The sequence below is a fragment of the Rhinolophus sinicus genome, linkage group LG18 (genome assembly GCF_036562045.2).
Source record: "Rhinolophus sinicus isolate RSC01 linkage group LG18, ASM3656204v1, whole genome shotgun sequence".
NCBI lineage: Eukaryota > Metazoa > Chordata > Mammalia > Chiroptera > Rhinolophidae > Rhinolophus > Rhinolophus sinicus.
Genome location: NC_133767.1, coordinates 3,043,157 through 3,060,378, shown reverse-complemented (window position 1 = coordinate 3,060,378; position 17,222 = coordinate 3,043,157). Strand labels below are relative to the sequence as shown.

General features: G+C 47.7%; 1 long non-coding RNA gene across 2 annotated transcripts in view; it reads left to right on the top strand.

Annotated features, from left to right (window-relative positions):
• The window catches only part of LOC141569507 (uncharacterized), a 243,230-nt gene that overhangs the window by 178,608 nt on the left and 47,400 nt on the right, over positions 1 to 17,222 (top strand). For both annotated transcript variants that reach the window (XR_012493236.1, XR_012493235.1), the window contains one exon: positions 5,426 to 5,555. This is a non-coding gene — a long non-coding RNA (uncharacterized LOC141569507). The remainder of the gene's footprint in view (positions 1 to 5,425; positions 5,556 to 17,222) is intronic.

Sequence of the window (17,222 nt, the reverse complement as noted above, 5' to 3'; positions counted from 1 at the left end):
TGGAAACATTTTCTGAACAAACGGTGTATTAAAAATGTGAAGTGGCGTTGCTACTTATAAAAGGTTTCTGTTTGCAGGTAGATATTTGGTCATTTTTAAAAAATCTTCCATTTTCTAGTCTTCTGCAAAGAATAGTTCCTCTGCTAATTATGACGATTATGAATTTTACAAATACCACACTACGCAAAGAGGTTTGGGGTTCTAAGCCTTCATCAGCGCATACTGGTCAGGATTTGTCCATGGGCCTGTCTTTACTGCACACAGAAAATTTAGCCAACAAATGACTTATTAGCCATAACCACAGGAAATACTGTATTAATATCATTTCAAAAGGAAAGGAATGTTCATACACAGTCATTGTTTCCTATCCCTTCTTCCCACTGCTGTGAGGGGATGTGGTTAGGCTTATTCAGAGAGCAGATAACCTCAACCTTGAAAAAAGACCACCTTTGTCATTGACATTTCTGCCACACCCCAACTTGGTCTTTGCAAGGCTGACATTGTATTTATAATGTGATTTTGATAATATGAGCTTTCTTAAGATCACAAACCTCATGCTGGTTAATAGTGGGCGGCTATGCTTTGAGTCCCAGAATGTGCCACTCTTCTGGTAAAATTATCCCCAGAGTTGTTTTACAAATTCAATTTATTTAAACTAGAAAAAAAATAGTTTCTCCGTTTCTCCTACTTTCTACCTCCCGTCTCTGGCACCCACCATCTGTTCTATCTATGAGCTTTTAGTCATTTATTCATTCATTGTTTCCACATATAAGAGAGATCATACAGTGTTTTCTTTCTCTGGCTGACTTATTTTATTTAGCATAATACCTTTGAGATCCATCCGTGTTGTCACAAATGGGAGGATTTCATTCTTTTTATGACTGAATAATATTCCACTGTGTGTGTATTCCACATCTTCTTTATCCATTCATCCATCTCTAGACACTATTGGGAAACGTCAGAATTGGCCCCTCCATCCCCACGTCTCCAAGGGACAATACTCGGCTGTAGCTGAGGGGCAACTGTCTGCTTTCGATGGGGCAGGCAAGTTGCAGCTCACCTCAGACGCCACTGTTCCAGTTGTCCCCCCCACTCAGCTGGCTTCCGTCCTTTACCATACTTTCGGGTCTCCAAAGGCACTTAAGTTCGCACTGAATTTTAATTTGGATTTGAAGTGGACCTGGCACATTGTACGTGCTGAATTAAGAGTTGCTGTTATTCCTAGTAATCATGGTAACACTATTCAAAGGTACAGCCTAGGGTTGGATAAAAAAAAGAGATGGGACCCTTCCTGCGTTGCAGTTGGGTAGGAACAGTGTTAGCCAAATACTAAAACGGGCACCCTCCCTTCCTTCTCCTCAGAACTCTTACCTTGGAACATTCCTTAGTAAACTGCACAATATCCTTACCCATAATAGAAACAGAGCGTGTTGCAGCTCGGCGATTATTATTATTTACCATCATCACCTAATTAGACATCATTTCAATAATTGCCCAAACAGAAACTACATGAATAAATACTCCTTAGGAAAGCACAAATTAATGGACAGAGAATCCAAGGTGGTGGTGAGCTCTGCGACGTCCGGAGGGCACTTTCCATTTCGGGTCAGGCAGGATGGCGTGCAGACAGGAGAACCACCAGGGATATGGACCAGCCGCTGGGTCTTTCTGCGAATGGACTCAGGGCAGTGAGTTTTCTCTGCCTCAGTCTCTAGCAAGGTGGTTTTGTCCATCAGCGAGGGTGACTAATAATTTAGCTGAACTTGAATTTGCTTTTTCGTAAACTTGTGAGTGTCCTCCTGTTCCAGTCTACCCCTCCCTCCCTCCCTCCCCCACTCTCCCCTGCCTCCCTCCTTCCCCCACTGTGCTGTGGGCGCTGTCCAAGGTTCTGATAATACACCAGGGGCACAAGGCAGGTGTGGAACGTGTCTCGTTGGAGTTTACAACGCAGCACCCTCCTTCCCTTGGCTCGTGGGAAATGAGATTCAGTCTGTCATTCCACATGCACTTGATGAGTACCTACTATGTGTCAGTCAGGGAACTAGGTGCTGAGTTGTGTGCGGTCATCAAGCCGGATTTCGCAGTCCTCTCTGGGAGCTCACATTCTAGAGGGAGGAGGAGAGTGATAAAATAAATAGACAAAGGTATGGACAAGTGCTATGATGAAAATAAAAAGAGGATGGTAGAGGTATCTGAGGAGACACATGTATCACAGAGCGTGGCTTGTGGACTCTTAATATAAAAGATTCTGTTCCAGTTTTCTCCCCTATCCAGACAACCTGCATGAACTCTGCCTTCTCAGCAGGTTCCATTCTTTTCTCCATTTTGTCTTGGGGTCTGGGTTTGAATCCCAGCTCTGCCACTGTTCTGTGTCAGAGCAGTTTGCTTAATGTCTCTGAGCCTCAGTATCTTTATCTGTCACGTGCTGTAAGGCTAGCCCCTGCCCTTCAGCACTGAAGTGATGGAGTAATGACGTATTGGCACACAAGATAGTTAAACAATGCCCAGCTCATATTAGGCACTCAGGAAATAGTTACATGTGAATCATCTGAATCCTACTTGTGCTTCCAAGGTCAACTCAAGCCTCACCTCTTCTGGAACATTCCGGTTGCCTCCCCCACCCCCTTTCATTACCGCCACACACAATGATTTTGCTGTTCTGGGATCAAGTTATATATTGTTGGTTTATTTTACCTGCTAATTGTCTTGCCAAACCAAAGTAAGCTCCTGTCTCCTTCGCAACTCCCACTCCCATGCACCTGACACTCTACCGAGCCCTTGGTAAGCTCTCCATGCGCGTTTATTGATGGACAGCATGCACATGACTTGCTTTTCTTTGTCTTGATGCCTAATCATTTTCTGTAGACCAGGTGAAGGGGGGACCTGTGTGTCACATGGTTAGGTCCCCTGTTCATGATGCTGACATTTGTGTGTGTAAAGCTATTAGGACTCTCGCCCTCAGATTTCTGAAGGCCAAATGCAGTGGGTAACCCTCACCTTTCCTGCATGAAGGAGAAATAAAGGATCATCGCAAGCCTTTCTTCAGCTCTATTTGTGTGTGTGAGGAGCGTTACACTGGCAGAAATAACAGAAAGGAAAGGAAGTGGAATAAGTTCCAAAGGAAGAGTAGTTGTACGCGGCCTGATTAAAATCCCGTGGAAAGGAGTCTTCTCTTATTTGGAAAGGTGATCTTACACGACCTGGAAGCCATTGTATTCACCACTGTACTTCTCGCTTTAAAGGGAATACATGGCAGAGAGATCATTTGGGAAAGGCAAACCTCACATGTCTTTCAGAAATGAAATGACCTTGATTTCTGAACCACTTCCTCCCGATGAAATTAAATTACATTGAACCCTGTCATTTAACAAGGGAAAGCTAATCAGCCCTGAGGAGGAGCTCACCCAGCTCATTTTCTGGCCGGAGGCAAAGGCCTGGAGGGAGGGGAAAGGAGCAGGGAAGGGAGGGCTCTTGGACCTTTGGCCAAAGTTGACTGAGTTTTTTCACTTCGTTAAATACATACATGTGCGCGCGCACGCACACACTCTGAAACACCTAGCCTTTCTTCCCACGTGGTACTTACACTATGTCATGTGTCCTAATGGTAGAAAGGGATTTTTCTACAGTTTAGCACAGTTTAGAAAATTTCTAGACAGATTATCTGGTCAGAGAGAAGTCGCTGCAGTCAAGATATAACAACAACCACAATAGCTATCATTGGTGTATTTCTGATTGTACCAAACCCTTTGTATACATTGTGTCATGTAATTGTCTCAGTGTGAACAGCTGTTCACACTGGCTGCTATTATTATTCTCCCCATTTTGCAGATAAGAAAGCTGAGGCTCAGAGACGTTGTCATTTGCCCAAGGTCACACCGCTGAAAGGAATGGCAGGGTTGGGGCTAGAATCCATGTTGGCCAGATTCTGAAACCACCATGAGTCTTCTGTCCCAACCTGGCCAAGCCCCTTATAGGAGTGTTTTTCTCAGGCAAGATGTCAGAGGCTTTTTAATCCCATGTGGGAGGTACCTTTGGCCCATGTCACTCTGGTTTGGTAACAGTGATACATTCTGTAACCTGTACACCATCGCTGCTCTGGTATAAATTGGCAGGTGTGTGAGAAATGCTTGAGTTAAGGTCAAAAGAGATAGCGTGACTCTTACCCTCATGGACTGATAAGGGCTTATCTGTCCAAATACAGAGAAAGGAGCCAACAGCTGAGGTAGCTAAGGAGACATGACACCATAGTGCGGCCATTGTGAGCGGACACCTTTGGGCAGATTACTTAGGCGCTTCGACTCTGTTTCTTCATCTTCAGAGTGGAGAAAATAATAGTACCTACTTCATAAAGCTTTTGTGAAAATTAAATGAGATAGTTATATAACTAGCATACAATGAATGCCTAGCGTACATTAGCTATTAAGATAAAAATCTGGTCCCTGGTCTTAGGAAAACCTGAACTTGTGGAAGAAGAGAGGTGGTCAGTTCACTGGAAATGGATCCTGAAGGGAAGCTTGTTTAGAGACGAATTGTACTTGAGCTGGCAGGAGGAAAAGGGAACGAGGAGTTAGGAAGTGGAAGGGACCACAGGACTAGCTGCACTCTCAGCAGATGTCCCAGGTGGGTGTCCATGAGGGAAAACCTAGAAGCCAGGCCAGAGGGAAGGAGAGAAGGCAACTTAAGAGAGTCCTTGCATCTTTCCATCCTTCAGTCCCTTCATCTTTCTATCTTTCCATCTTTCTATCCATCCATCCATCCATCCATCATTCCAGAGTCTGCCATCCTTTCCGGATTTCCATCCATTCTTGCATCTTTCTGTCCTTTTGTTATTACACCTGGTCACCCATGCATCCCTTCTCTCCACGTGTCCTTTCATCCTCAGTGTAGCACGGTGGTTAAGAAGGCGGAATGTAGAGATGGAAGCCTGGATTCCAATCCTATGTTCCTTACTACTTGCACGACCTTGGACAAATTTCGTAACCTCTCCAAGTCCCCCACTTACAAATTGGGACTGTCTCCTGACGACGAAGGGGAGTGACCGGAGGGTTTTGAGTGAGGGAGCGATACGATCCTGTCTGTGTTTTTTTGCAAGTTTTCTCTGCTGTGGGGAGGATGCAATGAAAGGGGGCAAGACCAACAGGAAGGAGGTCAGTTGAAAAGTGCCCCAAATAGCTCAGGCAAAGATGACGTGAACGTGAACCAAGTAATGACAGCTGTCACCGTGTGCTTAGGCGGTGTCAGAAACAGCACTGAGTGCATTGCCTGGGGCATTTCATTGACTCCTGCTAATAACCCTAAGAGTTCCGCACTATTTTATTATTTCCATTTTACAGATGTGGAGAATGAGGCTCAGAAAGTTTAAGGAACTCACTGGGCTCACACAACTGTTTGAACCCAGGTCATTTGACTCTGTCATGCTTTGCAGGTCCAGGCCACCCTTCTACAGGGACAGCAGAAGAGACGATGACGGAGGGGGGCTACTGTCATGAGATCCCGCTAATATGGACTCAGCAAGACGGCGCAACCAACGGCTCAGGGAAGACCCAGGCGTGTTGGTAAGCAAGCTCTCTAGGAACAAAACAAGCCCTGGTTTGTCATGTCTGCTGATTTATAAACACTCCCGCCTTGGCTGATTCATAGTTACTAATGTGATGTCACTGAATACGGAGCTGGGAAGAGAAAGTGGGGGTTAAAGTGGGGGTTGCCAGGAAGAAGAGCCAAGAATGCCTCTGTGTTTTCAGCTCATGGCTGAGTCATGTAGGTGTGGTTTACTGTTCCCTGCTTTCCTACTTTTCCTTGGGTCAGACATAGCTTTCAGCATCCCTGAGAGCTGGGAAACTGAGCCCCAGATAATTGCATATCGTCGTGCAATTCTCAAAGTGTTCTCAGGTTTTCGTTGTTGTACCAAAGACCTTGCCTACATTTAAAGAAAAACAGCATCTCAGTGGCGTTTAATAAACGCATCACCAACGAGCATAGATTTAGCTCCTCTCATAGTTGTGGTTTGGCCGGGGTCCGGCTGCTCTCGGCCGGGCTTGACTCCCATGCTCTGCTCCGTGGATGAGTCCTCCACGCGGGACCAGCAGACTAGCGCAGGCCTGGTCACATGGTAGCTGGAAATAGTCAAGGTCTCTTAAACCCTAGGCTTGTAGCTGGCACCCTGTCACCACCTCATTCTATTAGCCAAAGCAAGGCACCTGCTTGCACCCAAAGTCAAGTGGTGGGGAAATATATTTTGTCCTTTTAGTGGAAGGGATTGAAAGTCCCAAGGGAAAAAACACGATACGGGGAGGTGTGGCGTCGAGGCCAATGGTTGGTCCACCTCAGCGGGTGTCTCTCCAGGTGAGCGGAGCAGACTAGGCTGAGTGTCACCCTTTCCTCCCCCAGGGTAGGCCTCCAGCCTTTTCCTTTACCTGGGGTGGGGGGAGCCTACAGGCTCAGGCCTCCTTTCTTTCCTCCTTGGCTCCTGGGAAGGCAGCTTTCGTCCCTTCGTTTAGAGACCTGAGATCACACCACCCCTCCTTTGCCATTTTGACAAACCAGGCGACTTCCTTCCCACTCAGGATTTCAGGCGAGCCCTTCAGGAACGTGGTGTATTTGCCATGTTCTCTAATGCACATAAAATTAGTGCCCCCACCCCCAGCTTTTTCTTTTCTTTCTTTTTTACAAATAGGCCTTATTTATACCCCATACACAGCAACAACAGGAGGGAGACATTGGGCACACACACTGCAGTGAAGCACACTGGGTCCGCTGGACTCATTCAACTTACTTACTTTCACGTGTTATTCCTGGGGGGCCGTGAGATCAGCATTAAAGTGCTAACCCCGGCATTAAACCCTCACTGTCAGCGTTTCTTATGGAATCCTCATAATTAGCTCCATTTTACACACGAGGAAACCGAGGTTCCAAGAGATTAAATAATGTGCCTGAAGTCACACAGCTTGTGAGAGGCGAGGCCAGGACCTTTGCTAGTGGGGGAAGGTTCCCGAGTCCAGGAGTGGTGTTGGCCCTTCTTGTGTGGTTCCCAGATCCTGCTGTTGATTGTACCTCCAACTTCTCAGTAAGTCTTAGAAACTCTCTCGACCTCAGCTTCTAATAAAAGCCAAGATTCGTCGTGGAGGTTTGCCATGTGCCTGCTGCTGTACTGACGACTGTATCTCTTGCCGTCCTCCCAGGAACCGTATGCCGTAGCGTAGGGTCACTGTATTTTGTTTGTGTTATTGCCACTCTGTCATACATAGATACATCCATGTGTCAGGCTGATGGCAGCATCTGTATCCGTTAGGATTGGGTTCAAATGCAGGTAATAGCTGCCCACTGTGGTGTCACCAAAGAGGGCTTTATTTTCTCATGTGACAACAAATCCAGACGGGCTGTTCCCAGAGATCTTAGAGGCTCCTTCCGAGTGTTGCAGCTCAGCCTTCCCGAGGGGTTGCCTTTTTTCTTCATGGTTGCAAAATGGTTGCTCCCCTTCCAGGCATTGCATCTGTGTTCAAAACAGCAAGGCGAAGGCCGGAGGCAGAAGCGTCCTCTTCTGTAGCACCCCCATCCCCATTACTTGTGCAGGGTCACCTCCTCTGAGACCCGCTACCAACGTCTCACTGAACAGCAGTAGGTCATAGGCCAGTCCTCACTCGGAGGAGCCTGGGAAAGACGGTTTCGGTCGCACACAGGGATGCCAGGAACCAAAGCAGGGCTGTGTAGTAAAGAAGAGGAGACCGGAGATGGGCGGGACGGGGAGAACTAACCGCGTCTGGCAGAATAGAGCCACAGGCGTTGCTTGTAGAGTATCGGCGGACGGTTCTCCTCTTGAAAAGCTTCATTTTGCTCCTTGTTCTTTCCTTTAACGCTCACACAGCCGTTTGAGGAGGTTAGGCCACTTCCGTTCCCAGGTGCTTGCTCTCAAGGAAGCAGTCACTTCCCGGTCACATTTTCCAGCCTCAGAAATGGGGAGCAGGACGGGAGGGGCCGTGTCTGCTGTACATGGACCCGAACAGGGCTCCTGCCTTCCCCCCAACAAACAGGGACGGCAGGCTGGGGGGATGGAAGATGGGTGGGGATTGCATTATGCAGTTAGCTGGGCTTGGAGTCACACCTCTCGCGAAGCTCCTAATTAGTTGATCAGATGCACCGCTTGCCACCCTCCTGTCCTCTGAAGGCTCCCAGCATGCACTGTGGGTACAGGAGGCAGCGCAGTCTGTTCACGCTTGGGGACATGGGGGGTTCCTCATTAAGTGGCTGTGCAGTCAATTAAGATCCATGCCCAGGGCCCCTCTGAGTACGTCTTGTAGTGATCAATTAGGGGGAGTAGATGAGGACTGCCAGGGAGAGGGAGCCGCCTTAGCTTATTGATTAGGGCTGTGGGGCGGGGGCGCCTGGGTAATTTCCAACAGCCGCTTCCAGCACAGATAAATTCTGTATTCCAAGAAGGAATGGGGTAGGAAAAGATCAGTAGCAACAGAGTTCAGTGATGATAACTGCCGTGTGTCTGTGAGGCTTTCTTTGTTTGTTGGTGTGTTTAAGAATTTTTAATTGTAAAAAAATGTGTATACTAATAGTACAACAGTGTTTCTTGACTGATTGCTATAAAGGAGACACTGTGCGCCACGCCTTACTTATTTTCTCTCATTTAATGCTGACAAGAGCTCAGGAGAAGGTTAACCTCCCAGGTGTCAGATAAGGAAAAAGGCTCAGAGAGGGGAAGGGACGTGCTCAAGTCACACAGCTAGGAAGTTGGAAGAGCAAGAATGTGAACCCACTTTTGACTCCAGAGCTTGTGCCTTTAAACACTAATCATTCTTTCCCCAACTCGCCATTTTAGGAAAATGGGATCATGCTAACAATTATAAAGTAAACACCCAGGGACAGTCTGTACAAGATACACTCATTCTCTCCTCTCTCTCTGTCTTCTGAGCCTCCAGCACCATTTTCACGTCCCTTTCATCCACCCCATTCCCTTTTCACTATCAGTGGTGGGTAAGTAGCTGACTCACGCTGGGCCGGTTCCATCTGTCTCTGCCAAATTTAGAATGAGGTCCCAGAGCCTGTCAGCTGGAGGAAAAGGACGTGCTGACTGCAAGGGCACCTGGACCCCCTGTGAAGGACCCCCGTGCGGATTTGCCCGTGGGGCTTCGGTGATGGGTCTTGTGGAAGGCGATGGGTGAGCGAGGAGCTGCTCTCAGGGCGTGACGGGGGCAGGAAGAGAGCAGGTCTGGGAGAGCACAGAGTTCTGATAAAGAGCGGGCTGGGAGAGTACACGAGCACGACTCTCCGAGGCCGGCCTGAACTGTCTGCCACTGTACCTGGAAAATCAAGCCTCGAATGTAAGCGTCCTTGAGCGAGGGTCTCTTCCTGGTAACCGATTGCTCCCTGATTTAAGTGCAATCACTGGACACGTTTTGGAGTGTCTCCTTCCAGTCTTCCTTCCTTCTCTCTTTTTCTTTCCTGTCCTTGTCTGTAACCTCAGACGCAGAGAGCTCAGTTACTCATACTTCTGAGATCATAGCACATAGTCATCGGTTTATAGAGTCCCTCTTATTTTATTTACCATCCCCACCCCATTCATCCCCAGTCCTAATTCCCACCCCCGCCCCAATAGACACCCACTATAATGTTATTGATATATGTTCCTCATGCATGTTTACTTATAAAATATGCAGGGTGTTTTCTATGTGTCTGTGATTTTAATGTAGTACTTAAATGGTAGCATATGGTAAATGTCCTTTCCTCCTTCCTTCCTTCCTTCCTTCCTTCCTTCCTTCCTTCCTTCCTTCCTTCCTTCCTTTTTTTTGTAGTTAGCACTATGATTTAAAGTTCTAGCTCAGTTTTATCCCCTATGTATCTTCTCATGATTCATCCTTTGTATATCATTTCATATCTTTTTTACTTAGCACGATCATGAAAGGGAGTTTTGTTTCTTTCAAGACCAGGTACCCAGCTTTCCACCAGGTACCTGTCTCCTAAGAACTCATACCAGAGAGTAGCTTCCACGTACCTGATGCTCTGAGTTTGTCTCCTCCTGAGGCCATGTAAGGAGACGCTTCTCAACTTTTCCTCCCAGTTTCACTGAGGAAGATGATGGAGTGAATGGGCAGGGAAGATTCTGGGTCTGAGACCAACGGAATTCTTTGCTCTGCTGCCTGAATGGAGGGCTGGCTAGCTGGTGGGGATTGCAGGGGCGCGATGACATGGTGGGTCTCACCCAGGTCTCAGCTCAGGCGTCTAGAAGTTCAGAGATAAGATGGGTGAATGTATTAGGACTGTTTTGATTGAAAGGACAGGGCCCTGACTCAAGTTAGCTTAAGCTAGAAAGAGCATGTACTGACTCGTGTGCTTTGATAGCCTGTGATGAGTGCAGGTTTCAAGCTTGGCTGTATCCAGTGCTGAAAATGAACTGAACGGGGAATAAGGGACCAGTCAATCTGTCTCCTTCTCTTGGCTTTGTTTTCTGTGTTGACTTCATTCTTCAGCAAGTCCTCCACCAAAGAGAGGCAGGAATGGCCACGGATCGCTTCAGGCTGACACCCCATCTCCTTAGCAACCCCAGCCAACAGACAGCACCTCTTCCCCACCAACTCCAGCAGAAGCCCCCAAATTCATCCTGATTGGGCAGGGCTGGGTCACGTGCGCTTCCCTGAGCCAATCATTGTGACCGTGCTGGGTCTGGGTCATGTGAGTGGGGTCAGCCCCATCTGAGCACGTGGATGGAGAGTGGAAAGGGGATACCAGGTTCCATTACAGGAAGAAAAGAGAACGTATGGTATGCAGGCAATAACCAATAGATATGAGGTATGACAATTAAGTTTGCAAACTTGTTGCAGCGCTGTTGCTAACCTTTTTTGAAATCAGAAGGACTGTCATGAATTTGTACCAACTGAGCAAACAGTTAATGAAGTTTACTATGTGGAAGTGCTGAAAAGGCTGCGTGAAAGTTAGACGACCTGAACTTTTCACCAGCAATTCATGGCTCTTCCATCACGACCATGCACGAGCTCACAGGGCACTGTCTGTGAGGGAGTTTTTAGCCAGTAAACAAATAACTGTATTGGAACACCCTCCCTACTCACCTGATCTGGCTCCCAATGACTTCTTGCTTTACCTGAAGATAAAGGAAATATTGAAAGGAAGACATTTTGATGACATTCAGGACATCAAGGTTAATACGACGACAGCTCTGATGGCCATTCTAGAAAAAGAGTTCCAACATTGCTTTGAAGGGTGGACTAGGCGCTGGCGTCAGAGCATAGCTTTCTCAGGAGAGGACTTTGAAGGTGACTGTAGTGATACTCAGCAGTGAGGTATGGAGCACTTTTTCTAGGATGAGTTCGCAAATTTAATTGTCCAGCCTTGTATACATCAGCATGGACCAAGGGCCATGGAGGAAAGTCCTTCAGGTGTGAGATGAGCAGGGACAGGAAGGGGCAGGTGGAAGCAGGTAAGCGGAGGACCCTGCAGTATGTTAGCCATCATCCAGTGCTGAGCCTACACGGGGAGCCCATCTCAAAGGTCAGGGTCAAGAGGAATCCATCTTTAGATCCACACGGACCTGGGTTCAAATCGCTTACCATTTGTTTGACTCAGGCCAGTCACTTCCCCTCGCTGAGCTTCATTTTTCATGATTGTAAGGTGGCAATTCAAAGGCAAATGCACAACTGTGACATACAGACCGCCCAGTGCCTGGCCCACCATAGACGGCCAATTGTCATGGTTATTTACCTTTTCCAGTCACTTATACCACTGATCACAATGTGTCAACAAAACTCGGTGTTCCTGCATTTACTCTGCTCATTCTATTGTGAGCAAGCGCTGTGGCTAATCCATTTCTGTCCCACCAATAGTTACAGCACAGTGAGTGTTCAGTAAATCTTAATTAGATAAATGAACTTTGTTTATTTGGAGACTGGCTCGGAGTTAATTAGATGGGTGGCCAGTGACGGGAGTGACCCAAACAGTAGGATTCCTTGAGAAATTCCATTTTAACTTTCATTTTCACCTTGACCAGATCCTCATAGGTTCCCTTCCATCCACATCTAAATCCTAGCCCGAACACACCTAAATGCTGCCCGGTCCCTGGTGGACATCAGCCAGTCCTTGAGGTTTACACAGAGAAAGGTCAGCTAATAGTGATGTTGGGAGGGCTTAGATGTGAGCAATCGCGTCAGCGGCATTTGATGAGAACCCATATAGAGACGAGTGCTTTGTAAATTTAGCATGGCAAGATTTTAATAAACGAGGCCATTGGGATGTGTGGGGCTTTATATATCATGCTCCATATTTATATTCCTGTCAACTTGCCTCGCTTAAGCAATATATTTATTATAGTCCATTTCACCATTTCTCACAAGATAGATACTGTATCATGTCAGACAAAAATAAGTGGGGTAGGCGTGGGTCTGAAATAATGAAAAGGCGAGCAGAAAAATATGAAGCCGAGGGCGTGGGAGTAGTTTATGCTTTGAAAAGCCATTCTCCTTTTTTGTTCAAGCAGGTGGGACAGTGGTGGGCCTGGGTGTCTTGCTATATGGTCCTAGGAATCTCACCACCCCACCCCCACGCGCACCCCCTAGTGTGGGCCTCAGTAAATGAGAGGTTGGGGTCATCCTCTAATAAGCTGAGAAAAGTTGAGGGCCATCTCGTTCCCCTAAAATGCATATGACATTTTGGGTCCAACTTCATCCCATTCCTGAAGCCCGATTGGTCCGGCTTGAATCAGGTGATTCTCCTCCCAAACAATTAACAGGACAGTCCAGTTGTAACCTGGTGTCTCTGACTGCAGCCATGTTAAGATGGTGGGGCTTGGAGGGAGGGCGGAAAGGCTTCTAGGAGAAGAGGAAGGGGCTTTTGCTCAGAGCCTAATCTTCTAGGCATTATACATTTTAAGACAGGAAACAACCGTATTAAAATTGTAATACTCAACATATACTGATAACAAAAGATGAATACAAGTCACGTGTGACTTCTGCAATTACAAGAGGTGCTCAGAGCAGTTCCCATCAGCGTCCAGACACTTCCGGTTACGGCGAACTGCTGCTGGAGCATAGATAACATTTCTTAAAATGGGTACACGTTTTTTTGGCACTCCCGGTACCTCTCCCTCTTCTCTTCGCCTTTGAAAATGCCTCCTTACCATGGTTTCCAAGGTATGTCGCGATCTGACCCCCACCCACCAATACTCACATGCCTGTCTCCACTTCTCAATTTGTTCTCAAGTTCCGGACATACTGAGCTACCTGCAGGTCCCCTGAACCTGCCGTTCACCTTCATGCCTCTGGATCTTTGTACATGCTGTTCTCTAGGTCTTTGTACATGCTGAACTCAAGGGGTCCACTGCCTGGGGTGTTCCTTCAAGAACGAGATGTAGTTGTCATTAGGTAGTTTTATTTACTTGCGGCAAGTGAAGGAGACAGAGGCTTCACATCCAAAGCCCTGTCTCCCAATGAAAGGCTTACCCGTTACACACACACACACACACACACACACACACACACACACGACTTGGTTAGTTACATATTGCTTTCTTTGCAGTTGGCTACACTTACCTGGTTGGGTTCCTTTCAAGCTCAGCCCGTTTACAGCTGTGTCTGCAAAATACTGTGCTACGTTCTAACATTGATCCAGCATAGCATTTAATAAGAACCGACCAGACCTTAAGACTTTTGTCCTATCTAACAGTGCCTCAGCCCGAAATACCTTTCTTCCTATTTTCACCTACCGGTCCGTAAAATAGCTCATGGATTGCCTAGTTAGAAGTCTTTCCCTGATATTCCTTCCCCACCTCAACTCCCTCCACCAAGCTGACAAGCTGTTAGGTTTTCCCAGAGTATCTTGCTCTCATTCATTCATTCTCTCTCTCTCTCTCTCTCTCTCTCTCTCTCTCTCTTTCTCTCTTTCTCTCTTTCTCTCTTTCTCTCTCTCCCCCACATTATGTATCCTTTGCATTGCAGTTTTCTACCTGTCTGTCCCTCCTATTAGGCTATGAGGTTGTAGGGGTCAGGGATTCTCTCTTACTCTGCATCAACACCTAACCCAGCTCAACGCATAACAGCTCAATACCTGTTTATCACATGAAAGTAAGCCCCCTGGAGCTGAGCCCTTCACAGACCATGGGAGGAAGGTTTGAAATTAGAATTCAGAGCTAGGTGCCTCATGATGGAGGAATTACGGCCCTGGAGTATTTAGTGGCAAATTTTCAACAAGAGCTTCTTTGTTTTCTAATTAGGGGGAATTATGTGAATGAGCCACCTCGGAAAATCCCTGATAATCAGGCCCCAGCCTCACCCCCTGGGTCTCATCTAGGCGTAAAGGGTAAAAGGAGCACACTGTGATGAAGACGGTTCTCTGGCCTCAGGGAGCACGTACTGCCCTGTTGCACCCCAAGGACCTCCAATCGGCTGGACATAGAGCCAGCATCGCAAACCACAGCCTGGGGCTCTTCCACGTGCAGTGCTACCTTCCCCACTGCGCAGCCGGGAATTTCTCATACTGAGGCGCCCTGTGTATTTGGTCCACCGATCATCTTTATGGTCCCATCTGACATTGATGTCAAGTATTGATTCTTTGGCTCTGTCTCCACAAATGTCCCCGGAGTGATCCCAGCATCTGGGGTGATAGAAGGGGGTCAGATGGAGGCTTTGGCTTTCAAAGTGTTGACACGTGACTATTAGCCAGAAATACGAGACGATGGGTAAGGATGAGCAAATGTGCTTATTCATTCACTCTGTCTTTCTGTCATGTGGGAGGCAGCTATGTTTCCCACTTAGTTTTGGTAGAATGTTCTTGCAGGACCCTGTGTCCCTGACCACAATTGCTTAATTTAAAGCAGGCGATGGACTTCCCCAGAAATTCATAAAGAGAGCCAGTCTCTCTCTCTCTCCAGCTGTGCGCATTGTAAGATGTATAATTTAGGAGCTGTCACATTGGGGGAAAGGTGACAGGCTGAGAGAGCTGAGATGAAGATGGACGGAGAGTCTGTCCTAGTTCTTTTTGTTCTGAGGTCCAGGATGTCTTCTGCCTGTGGGAGGTTTGACTCTTAACCATGTGTTAGGGATTACATGAGCAGTAAATTGCCCAGCCTTGTTCAATCATGTGATTGTTTTTTCCCTAATATCTACTCTTTCTTTCTTCTATGAGACCCCTGATTTGGGGCTGTCCACATGGCTGCCCAAAATAAAGACCGTATTTCCCACCTGTCACCTTACAGCTAGGGGCTACTCTGACTAAGCTCTGGCCAATGAAGGTAGCACCCCTTGTTTCCTTACCTGTGGCAGACATCACGAATCAATTGTTCTCGTCTTTCCCCCGAGGAGACCAAACTCATACTTTGAGCACCATCCCCTAGGCATTGCTAGTTGATCTGAGTTGGCTGAGTGTGGTGAGATCTAATGACCAAATCATATGCAAAGCCCTTATGTTCGTTTCCTGTGGCTGCTGTCACAAATGGCCACAAACTGGGTGACTTAAAAGACCAGAAGTTTATTCTCTCATGGTGCTGGGTATTCTACCTCTCTGTGCCTCAGTATTGTCATGGGACAGTAGTACTAATATCCTCGCTGGAGCTTCCAGAACCTTCCTCAGTGGTCTTCGTGAGTGTTAAATGATACGTGCTCAATGAATGATGGCTATCACTACTGGTAGTGGCTGGGCTCCTGAGTGGATCCCTGGGAGGCTATTCAGGGAGCTAGTCCGAAAAAATACCCCTAATTGTCTCTCACCCCTGCGGTGCCAGAGCGGGGTGGGTGTGGGCTCATGCAGGCAGATTGCAGGTCTTTTTGTCCTATATGGCACTTCCATCATTAAAGCATTCTGTGGAAGCAACCAGGTTCTGAAAGCCCCAAAGTGTTCAACTTTTGGGGGGTGATACTTGGATCTGAGGAGGGCCAGAGGGCAGGTGGAAGTCCCCAATTGTCTGGGGGTGCGGGGAACTGGGCCTTGGCTCCATTCCCATCCTCTCACTTTTCCTCCTTCTGGCCCCTCTCCTTACCCCTTCTCTGCCTCCCTCTTGCCCACCAGGGAGGCAGCCGGCTGTGCTGGAGACTGTCAGATTCTCTCTGCATCTGCCAGGCCGAAGCGGCATATTGATGGGCTTTTGCAGATGGGAACTAGATGGGCAGTGTTTTGCATTTCGGTGGGACCACAGGTGTTCTCTTTGCAGGGACAGTGGAGGATGGAGCTGACCCTTGTCTTTCATTGGGGCGCAGGGCAGGTGAAGGGCGTCTCCCCCTACATCTGTGCCACTGGCAATTCCTGGGCACTTGTTGTGTACCTACTGTTCGCTTGGCATTTTACTTGTGGTCTCTCACGTAACGCTGTCCAATCACAGCCCCCTGGGAAAGAAATGGTCACCCTTACATCCACAGATGAAGAAGTCAAGGGGCTACAGAGAAGCAAGATATCAGAGCGGGGGTTTTTGTGCAAATGTTTCTGATGCTGAGGCCTTGGGGGTTTCCATTATTCCACCTGGGCTTTGGGACCACATCCCGGAGGAGGTGGCACGTGCCTTTGTCACAGCATGCCACATGCCACCTCCTCTGGGTGTTAGACCGGGCTCGGCAAACTCTTTCTATAAAAAGCCAGATAGTAAATATTTTAGGCTTTGCGGGTCGCACGATCTCTGTTCCAATAACTCAGCTGTGCTGTTGACACAGGGCCGTAGCTGTAGACAGTAAGTAAACGAATGGGCATGGCTGTGTCCCAATAAACTTTATTTACAAAAACAGGCAGCCAGCCACATGCAGTCCTTAGTGGATCCCTGAAGTAAATCACCTGACTTTGGCACCTGCCTTTTTCCGTGACCACATGTGACCTGTCTGTGCCTCAGTTTCCTCATCTGCAGAATGGGCGCATAATAGCTCATAATAATCATCATCCTTGTAATACCTCATGAGGTGGTTGTGAGGTTTGAATGAGTGAAAGCACGAAGAGCTCTGAGAATAGCGTCGGCCATGGCGTGAGGGGTCAGCATGCACTGACACGGATATTAGCATCATCAATGCCGCCGTCTTCCTCAGCATCGTGGGAAGGACCTGGGGCTATAACACGGGGGTAATACCAGCTTCACGGGGGTGTTGTGAGAATGGAGGAGAAAACGGGTGCAGAATGCCTTCAACTGTGCTTAGCACCCTCCAGGTGGATCCCCCAACCTTTCTCCACTCTGCTTTCCTCGCTGCTTCTATGAGCTTCGTTCTGGTGCGAAAAAGAGGGCAAAGACCCAGTCACGTGAC